Source organism: Erpetoichthys calabaricus, chromosome 1, assembly GCF_900747795.2.
Source record: "Erpetoichthys calabaricus chromosome 1, fErpCal1.3, whole genome shotgun sequence".
Classification (NCBI taxonomy): Eukaryota; Metazoa; Chordata; class Cladistia; order Polypteriformes; family Polypteridae; genus Erpetoichthys; species Erpetoichthys calabaricus.
In genome coordinates, this window is record NC_041394.2 from 331060519 (window position 1) to 331068457 (window position 7939).

Here is a 7939-nt window from a genome sequence, read left to right on the forward strand (position 1 = left end):
AAGAGGGCGGAGAGATGCTAATGAATAGAAAAGAATTCACAGATATGGTTCTATTTGAACAACTGCAGGTAAATCCAGAGGATATTTTTTGCTCACAATTGAACTCTTTATTTAAATTTGTGGATGTTACTTTTGCTACTGGTGAGATTTTTCGTTCAATCTGGGTGAAGATTCGAGCTCAGCAGGATACTTACCCTTTAGCTTATTTTGAATTGCAATGTCTTTGGCGCAAGGAAACTAAAGTCGTAACTGTTCATGTCTTTAATCCCTTTGTGGAGGAGGAGGACATAGTCACCTTTCTATCTTATTACTGCGAATCGGTGTCTTCCTTACGCTGGATAAGGGATTGTTATGGTATTTGGACGGGCAAAAGGCAGTTTAAAGTGACTTTAAAAGAAGACAGAAATAGCGCTGATGGACTTCGTCATCCTCCTGCATATTTTTCGTTGGGTCCAAATAAGGGTTATCTGTTTTACAATGGACAACTCAAACATTGCAATAGATGTGGTCAGGAAGGACATTTAGCGACCTTCTGTTCCTTGGTAAGATGTCGGAACTGTGATAATCTTGGTCACACAGCAAAAACATGCCCGAATGATAAGCGTTGTGATCTATGCAAAGAACATGGACATGTGTTTCAAACATGCCCACATCGTTACAGGCCAGTTCACCTGGACAACCTTCCTTTGGATAATATTGAAGCTGAAGACCCTCCTTCTTCCCTTCCCCCTCCAGTTCCCAAGCCTCGTACACGTGTACTAACTGGAGAGAAACAGGACGTGGTAGCAGACATGGATGAAACATGTGCCATTCAACCTACCTTGGCTGTGGATATAGTGCTACCTTCTTTTTTGCAAGAGGACCTCTCAGCACAACTCACTACTGATTCACTTTCCTCAACTCAGGAGGACCCTCAGCTTGATATAGATTTTGAGTTACAAGATTGTAACCCCCAAGGCTCATCCTTAAACAAACAGCATCCGGATACTTGGGTGACAGTTACCTCCAGTTTTCAGAAAGGGATGAACAAGGGCACCAAAAGATCTCCTAAAGGACTTCCACTCAAGGCCTCTAAATTCCCAAAAATTATACCTACAGAGAACAAATTTAGTGTATTACAGAATGAAGACAGTGTGGACCTTGCTTCTGACAACAGCATAATCCCAGATACTGCACCAGATCCTGCACATTCTGATTGGGCCCAACTTTCTCCATCACAAACTGTAGACTTTGATGAGTTCTTTAGCCCACAAGAACCCAATACCTACAAATATGTGGATGATTCTGACCTCTCTATCTTGGCAGGGGAGGTAGGAAAGGAATAATTTTTATATAGCCTCTAGGTTTCATTTTTTCTTACCCTTCTCCTTTTCTTTGTTGACCTATGTCGCTCACAGTTTCTACAATTAATGCTCGTGGTCTTCAAAATCCTCAAAAGCGTAGATCCTTATTTTACTGGCTCAATACTTTGTTATTTCATGTTTGCTTTCTTCAAGAAGTCCACCTTAAAGATCAAAGAGATGCTAGGATTTTTGCTCAAGATTGGGTTTGGGGAAAGTCCAAATGGTCTTTTGGTAATTCCTTCTCTGCTGGAGTAAGTATTCTTTTCAAAACTAACAAATGGCAGATCGAGCAATCCTTTGTTGTTATACCGGGACGAGTTTTAGTGGTGGATGCTACCTGGGAAAACACCAAGTTTCGCTTGGTTAATATATATGCCAACACAGAGCTTGCAGCTAGACGTGAACTGTTCCAATCCCTCCCTAATCTTTTTCTTACAAATAGACATCTTATAGTTGGAGGAGATTTTAATGTTGATATGGGGAAACAACGTCCAGACTACACCAGACAACTGCTCCGGAATATACTACGTGATCATGATTTAACAGATGCTTCAGTCACAACAGATGGTCAAAATCCTCCACCTACGTGGCACAACTCTCAGGGTCACGCAAGTCGTTTGGATTATTTTTTTGTCCACAGAGCAATTAAGGTTCTGAGCAGTAAACTCCAGCCACTTTGGTTCTCTGATCATACCATGCTGACATGCACCATCCTTCTGGATCTCCCCTCATTTGGGAAAGGCTTTTGGAAATTCAATGTCTCCCTCCTCGAAGATGCTAATTTTTGCACTCAGCTCAAAGATCTGTTGTTGTATTGGACTGAAGCAAGGCTTCCTGACACATCCATATTCCTCTGGTGGGATAGTTTAAAACATAAAGTACGAACTTTCGCTATCCATTACAGCAAACAAGCCAGTATGAAAGAACGTTTTAAGCTCCAAAAACTTTATAAATCATTGGAGCGACTCTATGCACAGGCCAATAAAGGTGGTAATTTTGATTTTCACAAGGCAGCACGCATAAGTAATCACTTGAAAGAGTTTTTGCAACAGAAGTCCCAAAAATTTTATTTTACTTTTAGACAGCGTTTCAGAGAATCTCATGAACGCATGTCCGCTACCTTTTTTAAAGTAGCCAAAGCGGACCGTAAACGTAAAACGCTGCATGGCTTAAAGGACAGCTACGGTACAGTACAGGTCTCTCCTACAAAGATGCTGAAAATGGCCTCTACTTATTACAGTGAAATTTTCACCCAGCAACCTGTACTTAATCAGGAGACTAATCGATTTTTGCCTGGCCCATCTAAAATACTATCGCAAAGTTCTGTTGCCTGGTTGGACAGACCTATTACCCAGGAAGAACTTTATGAAAACCTTACCTCAATGAAAAAAGCAAAAGTGCCTGGCATCGATGGTCTTCCAATGGAATTTTATGTTGCTTTTTGGCAAGAGCTTCGTTTTATCCTTCAAGAACTGTTTGTTACGATTCTTCATAATGGACTGATGCCACATTCCATGCGCACAGGGATTATATCTCTTATCTATAAAAACGGAGACGCTTTTGATCTGAAAAATTGGCGTCCTATAACTTTACTCTGTGTTGATTACAAATTAATTGCAAAAACTATAGCCTCCCGCTTAAAGAAAGTGTTGCATGAAATTATTCATCCTGACCAAACCTGTGGAATCCCTGGGAGACGTATTACTTCCAATCTCTCACTGGTAAGAGACACAATTACGTGGGCTGAAGACCGTCAACTCCCACTTTTTCTAGTAACCGTTGATCAAGAAAAGGCTTTTGATAAAGTGCAACATGAATTTTTATTCAATACTCTTCTGGCTTTTGGGTTTGGACATAATTTTATTCACTGGATCAAAACTCTATACAATAAGGTAGGTAGTCCTTTAAACATTTATGGCTTCCTATGTGATATTATAATACAAGAGGCAGGCGTTAGGCAAGGTTGCCCTTTGTCCCCACTCTTATATGTCTTATACATAGAACCAGTAGCGGACCGAATCAGACTGGATCAGCGGATTTGTGGCTTTCCCTTACCAGGGAGTGGAGGACAACAAGTTAAATTATCCCAATATGCGGACGACCTTACCTTTTTCCTATCTAATGAAAGTGAACTCCCTTATGTTCTTGAAACCCTACAATCCTTTGCAAAGACAACGGGTTCTACTATCAATAAGAATAAATCTTCACTTATGGAATTTGGGAAGTGTATTACGACGACAAGTCATCTACATGGGATTAATCTAAATACCACCAGTCTTCGTATTCTAGGTGTTGATTTTTATAGAACAATGAGTGGCCCACGAAATTGGACTTCTCGTATAAAAAAAGCTCAATCAAAACTAAAATTGTGGACAAGTCGGAATTTGTCAATGACTGGTAAATCTCTTGTTGTAAAAGTTGAGATTTTATCCACTCTTTTATACCTGGCTCCTATATTTCCTCTTCCTAGAAATTTAGGCAGGAGACTAGGAAGTATGATTTACCGGTTTGCATGGGGTGGATCATATCAGATCATTTCTAAGCAGGCTATGGAACAAGGATATCATGCAGGTGGAAGAAACTTTGTTGATATCCAACTGAAAATGGATTGTATTTATTTTGCCTCTTTGTGTGCAGGACTTTCTAGTCCCATTGTACATCCCTTTCAATTTTTTATCCTTTTATGGTTTTCCTTCCCCATGAGGCAGCTGATTCAATGGACAAACCACACTCCAAAGGCAGACAACATGCCTGAACATTTTCAATATGCAGTAGCCCTGAAAAAGAGGTACAGACCCTTTCAACAACTTGAAATTTGTAAAAACCACAAGGCCCTGTACCTAGCCATACTGCAACAAAACAAAATTCAATGTGGACCACCAGGCTTACCAGATGCTGTGTGGAACACCGTCCAGCCAAAATCCCTAGACAACCATCTCAAAGACTTAAATTGGCTTTCAGTGTGGGGTCGTCTTTCTGTCAGGGAAAGGTTGTACAGACACGGCATATCCAGAATAGATACCTGTCCTCGTTACTGCTGTTCAACCACTGAAACTATCAAACACGCATTTTGGGACTGTTCTTTTGCACAAGAAGTGTGGGCGGAGGTTTGTTCGCAATGGCCTGATCTTCTTCTTTTCCAATTTCTTACTTACAATTTCATCATATTTGGTGTTGGCCTTCAAAAGCTTAACAAAAGTTCTAGATTCCTTCTCTGGTTGGTTGTCAGCCTGACTAAATGGGGAATTTGGGAGTCAAGGAAAGTTCTAATTAAATACAACACTGACTATGATGTCAAATGGGTTGTTGGTTGGGTTAAGAAAGAAATAAGTCAGCGCATAAAGAGAGATGTACAAAAATGGGGCTTTGCTGCAGCTAAAGAACGCTGGAAAGACTGTATCACATGATTTTCCTTTGTGCCAATTCCTTAATTTTGTGAAAGTTCGGGTTTTCTGCTTTAGTTTTTTCATGCTTTACATGTTGACTAAGTGATTGTATTTTTGTGATCCATATGTACCGTCCATGTTAATGTCTTGTTCCAACTTTTAATAAAATATGTGTAAAAAAAAAATCTGTTCTTATCAGTTTAATATCTGATACGTCCCCTATCTGGGGACCATATATTAAATTGATTTTTGGAACAGGGAGATGGAATAGGGGCTTGCTCCGTCCACTCCACGCATCGACCTGGTATTGCAGTACTTCCAGGAGCGGTGCACTTTCTCCTTTATTGGTCTAAAATCAGAAAAGCAGCCTTGGCTGGGGGTTGGTCACTATGGGGGAAAGGACGGAAACTCTCCCCAGAGCAGGATTGATTGATTTAATTATTTATTTATTTAATTAATTAATTAGTTAATTAATCACTGTGTGCCTGTACGCTCGCCAGAGCAGGATTGATTGATTGATTTAATTATTTATTTATTTAATTAATTATAATCAATGTGTACCTGTACGCTCGCCAGAGCAGGATTTATTTATTTATTTATTTATTTATGTATGTATGTAATTAATCAATGTGTGCCTGTACGCTCGCCAGAGCAGGATTGATTGATGTATTGATTTATTTAATTAATTATAATCAATGTGTACCTGTACGCTCGCCAGAGCAGGATTGATTGATTGATTGATTTAATTAATTAATTAAGTGATTGATTAATTAATCAATGTGTACCTGTACGCCGCTTTTGCTTGTAGTACTTCCTGCATTCCAACAGATGTCAGGCGAGGCTCGGAATTAGACAGCTGCTGCTGTGCGGTGAGTGCAGTAGTGTCGGACGCCCAAGCCTTTAACGCTAGCAGGAAGCCTTATTAAGCTCCCAGAAACCACGAAGCAGTCTTGCAGGCTGTCTGATGTCGCTGCAGCGCCCTCTGTGTTCGAGGCCTTGTTCACACAGGCAGGCCTGGATGTGCCTTCTCCTTTTCATCTTCCATCTCCAACAGGTGTGAATGTGGTGTCTGAAGGGGTGTGAACGTGTTGTCTCGAGGGATATCTAGATCGTTACCGCCCTTCGCTGACGTCTCCTTTGTTTTGTGGGGGGATGGTGGTTTTAAATCCTCCTTTTCCTTGCCTGGTCCCCGCCCACACACATACACGCCCACAACCCCACCCCCCGAAGGGACTGACTGTGACTGTCTGTTCCCCTCCCCCACGCCTACTCCCATCTGTAGCAGCTACCTCGTTTCTGCACAAGTTCGAAAGGTTTTTTCGCTGTTGTGGCAACCCTTGGGCTTTGTATTAGGCCTTGGCTCCAAGGTGGGCCGCTTTGTCACGAGGATGTGGAATGTCACATGGGTTCATGTCTCGGTGCTTGCGTTAGGGTTCCTCCTGCCAAGTGGAGGCTTACCATGCAGTTGACGCGTGGCCAAGATGGTGTTTCTGGCTGGCCTGGGAAATTTGTGGCATCGCTTCTCGGCCTTTTGGCTAAGATCAAGTGTAGTATCTTGGCCATGTGAGGCGAGCGACCCTTTTCTCTTTAGCTACCAGAAGAGCTGGTATTCTGGAGGCAACGCATTCAACGATACCTGAAATAGGGGTTTCGAAGATGGCAGAAAAAGTCAATGATTTGACATATTTGGGAGTAAGAAACACCTTGCGGTTTACAAGGAAGATTACAGCTGATTTAGACTGTTTTACTCGTTAGGAGTTTAAAGATAAAATCCTCCGACATGTTTTGGGAGTGGATATGCAGATGATCCTTTGCATACAGGATGGGGATTATGGGTCTTTTTTCGATGTGACTTTTGAATCAGCTGCCACTTTAGACTTTGCGTGGAAAATGCTGCAGGCACATCACCAGATGGCGCCATTGTCTCTTTTTAAAGTGCAACCTTTGTGGAAAAGAGACTGGAAAGTAATTACTGTGCATGTTTAATCCTTGGGTAGAAGATGATGCAATAATAGCCTTCTTGCGGAGATATGCTACTGCGGTTTTTTTTCTTCGCCGAGTGACGGATGATGAAGGGGTTTGGAATGGCCGTAGGCAATTTAAGGTACAGTTGAAAAAAGACTCCTCATCTGTGGACGGACTGACTCACCCACCGTCCTCCTTTTCCTTAGGACCGAATAAAGGATACCTTTTCTATGGTGGAATGCCTACGCGATATGGCAAATGCAGCAGGGATGGACATGTAGCCAGATATTGTATTGTGATGATCTGCAGGAATTGTAACAAAGATGGGCACAAAGCTAGGGACTGCACAACTCCAAGATGCTGTCATATTTGTGGGCAGTCAAACCATTTGTATCATGCATGTCCTGAAAAGCAAAAGCCCCAAGAAGATGAAGCTGCTGTTCTCTTTGCGGTGGAAGTGGATCACCCTAGCACAGGGCAGGAAAGATTCCGGGGACACTGCAATTTTTTCCAGTGGATTACCTACAGAAAAGCTCGACAATGCACTTGTTCATGAGAAAGAGCAGGAGCAGCAGAGACAGCAGGAAGCTGAGGACATTTTGTACATGTCACAGCCGGCACAGACTTTTGCTGCTTTTGAAAGCAAAATAGATGATCTCCTTGATGATAATACAGACAGTGTTGCACAAACTCCAGTTACAACAACAGTCTTGACAAGAGCGCATTCATCGGACAACTTGTGGGAGAGTGCCTCATTGACCAAAAGACAGAAGAAGACACGTCCCAGAGAGGTTTCACGGCTTGAACAGGAACCTAGTGAGAAAAGACTATTTACAACAAATCGCTTTTCTGCTTTGCAAGGTTTGGAAGAGATGGATCAGGCAAAAGACTTAAACATATCAGAAGGACGCTCGGTTGTCACAACTATAACTGAGGTGCCGGAGACCCCAATGCAAACCCTCTCAGACCCGCTATTAAACAAATCGCCTGCGCCAAGTGATGGTTACGGAGATATGCTGGTAGGCCCTCCTTTTAATGAACCAAATGCCCAGAACTTTTTAGATAAAGCCACCATGGATATGTTTACGGACATCATGGCAGGGACAGACGATGGGGGAGGTCTTAGCTAACTTACCATGACGAATGACAAATTGTATGATTTGTGTGACTGTCAATGTTAGAGGGTTAAGGGGAAAACAAAAGAGGGAAGGGGTTTTTCTATGGCTAAGCACTGTTCCCTTTACA

The 7939-nt window shown here is 42.0% G+C and overlaps 1 non-coding gene and 1 pseudogene across 1 annotated transcript; both read left to right on the forward strand.

The window, feature by feature from the left end:
* The first annotated feature begins 4881 nt into the window (after window positions 1–4881).
* Window positions 4882–5067, forward strand: LOC114644517 (U2 spliceosomal RNA). Its single transcript, XR_007933866.1, has one exon. It is a non-coding gene; the product is annotated as a U2 spliceosomal RNA (small nuclear RNA).
* A 1177-nt stretch (window positions 5068–6244) lies between these two features.
* On the forward strand, window positions 6245–6311 carry LOC114641184 (uncharacterized; annotated as a pseudogene).
* Window positions 6312–7939: the final 1628 nt, after the last annotated feature.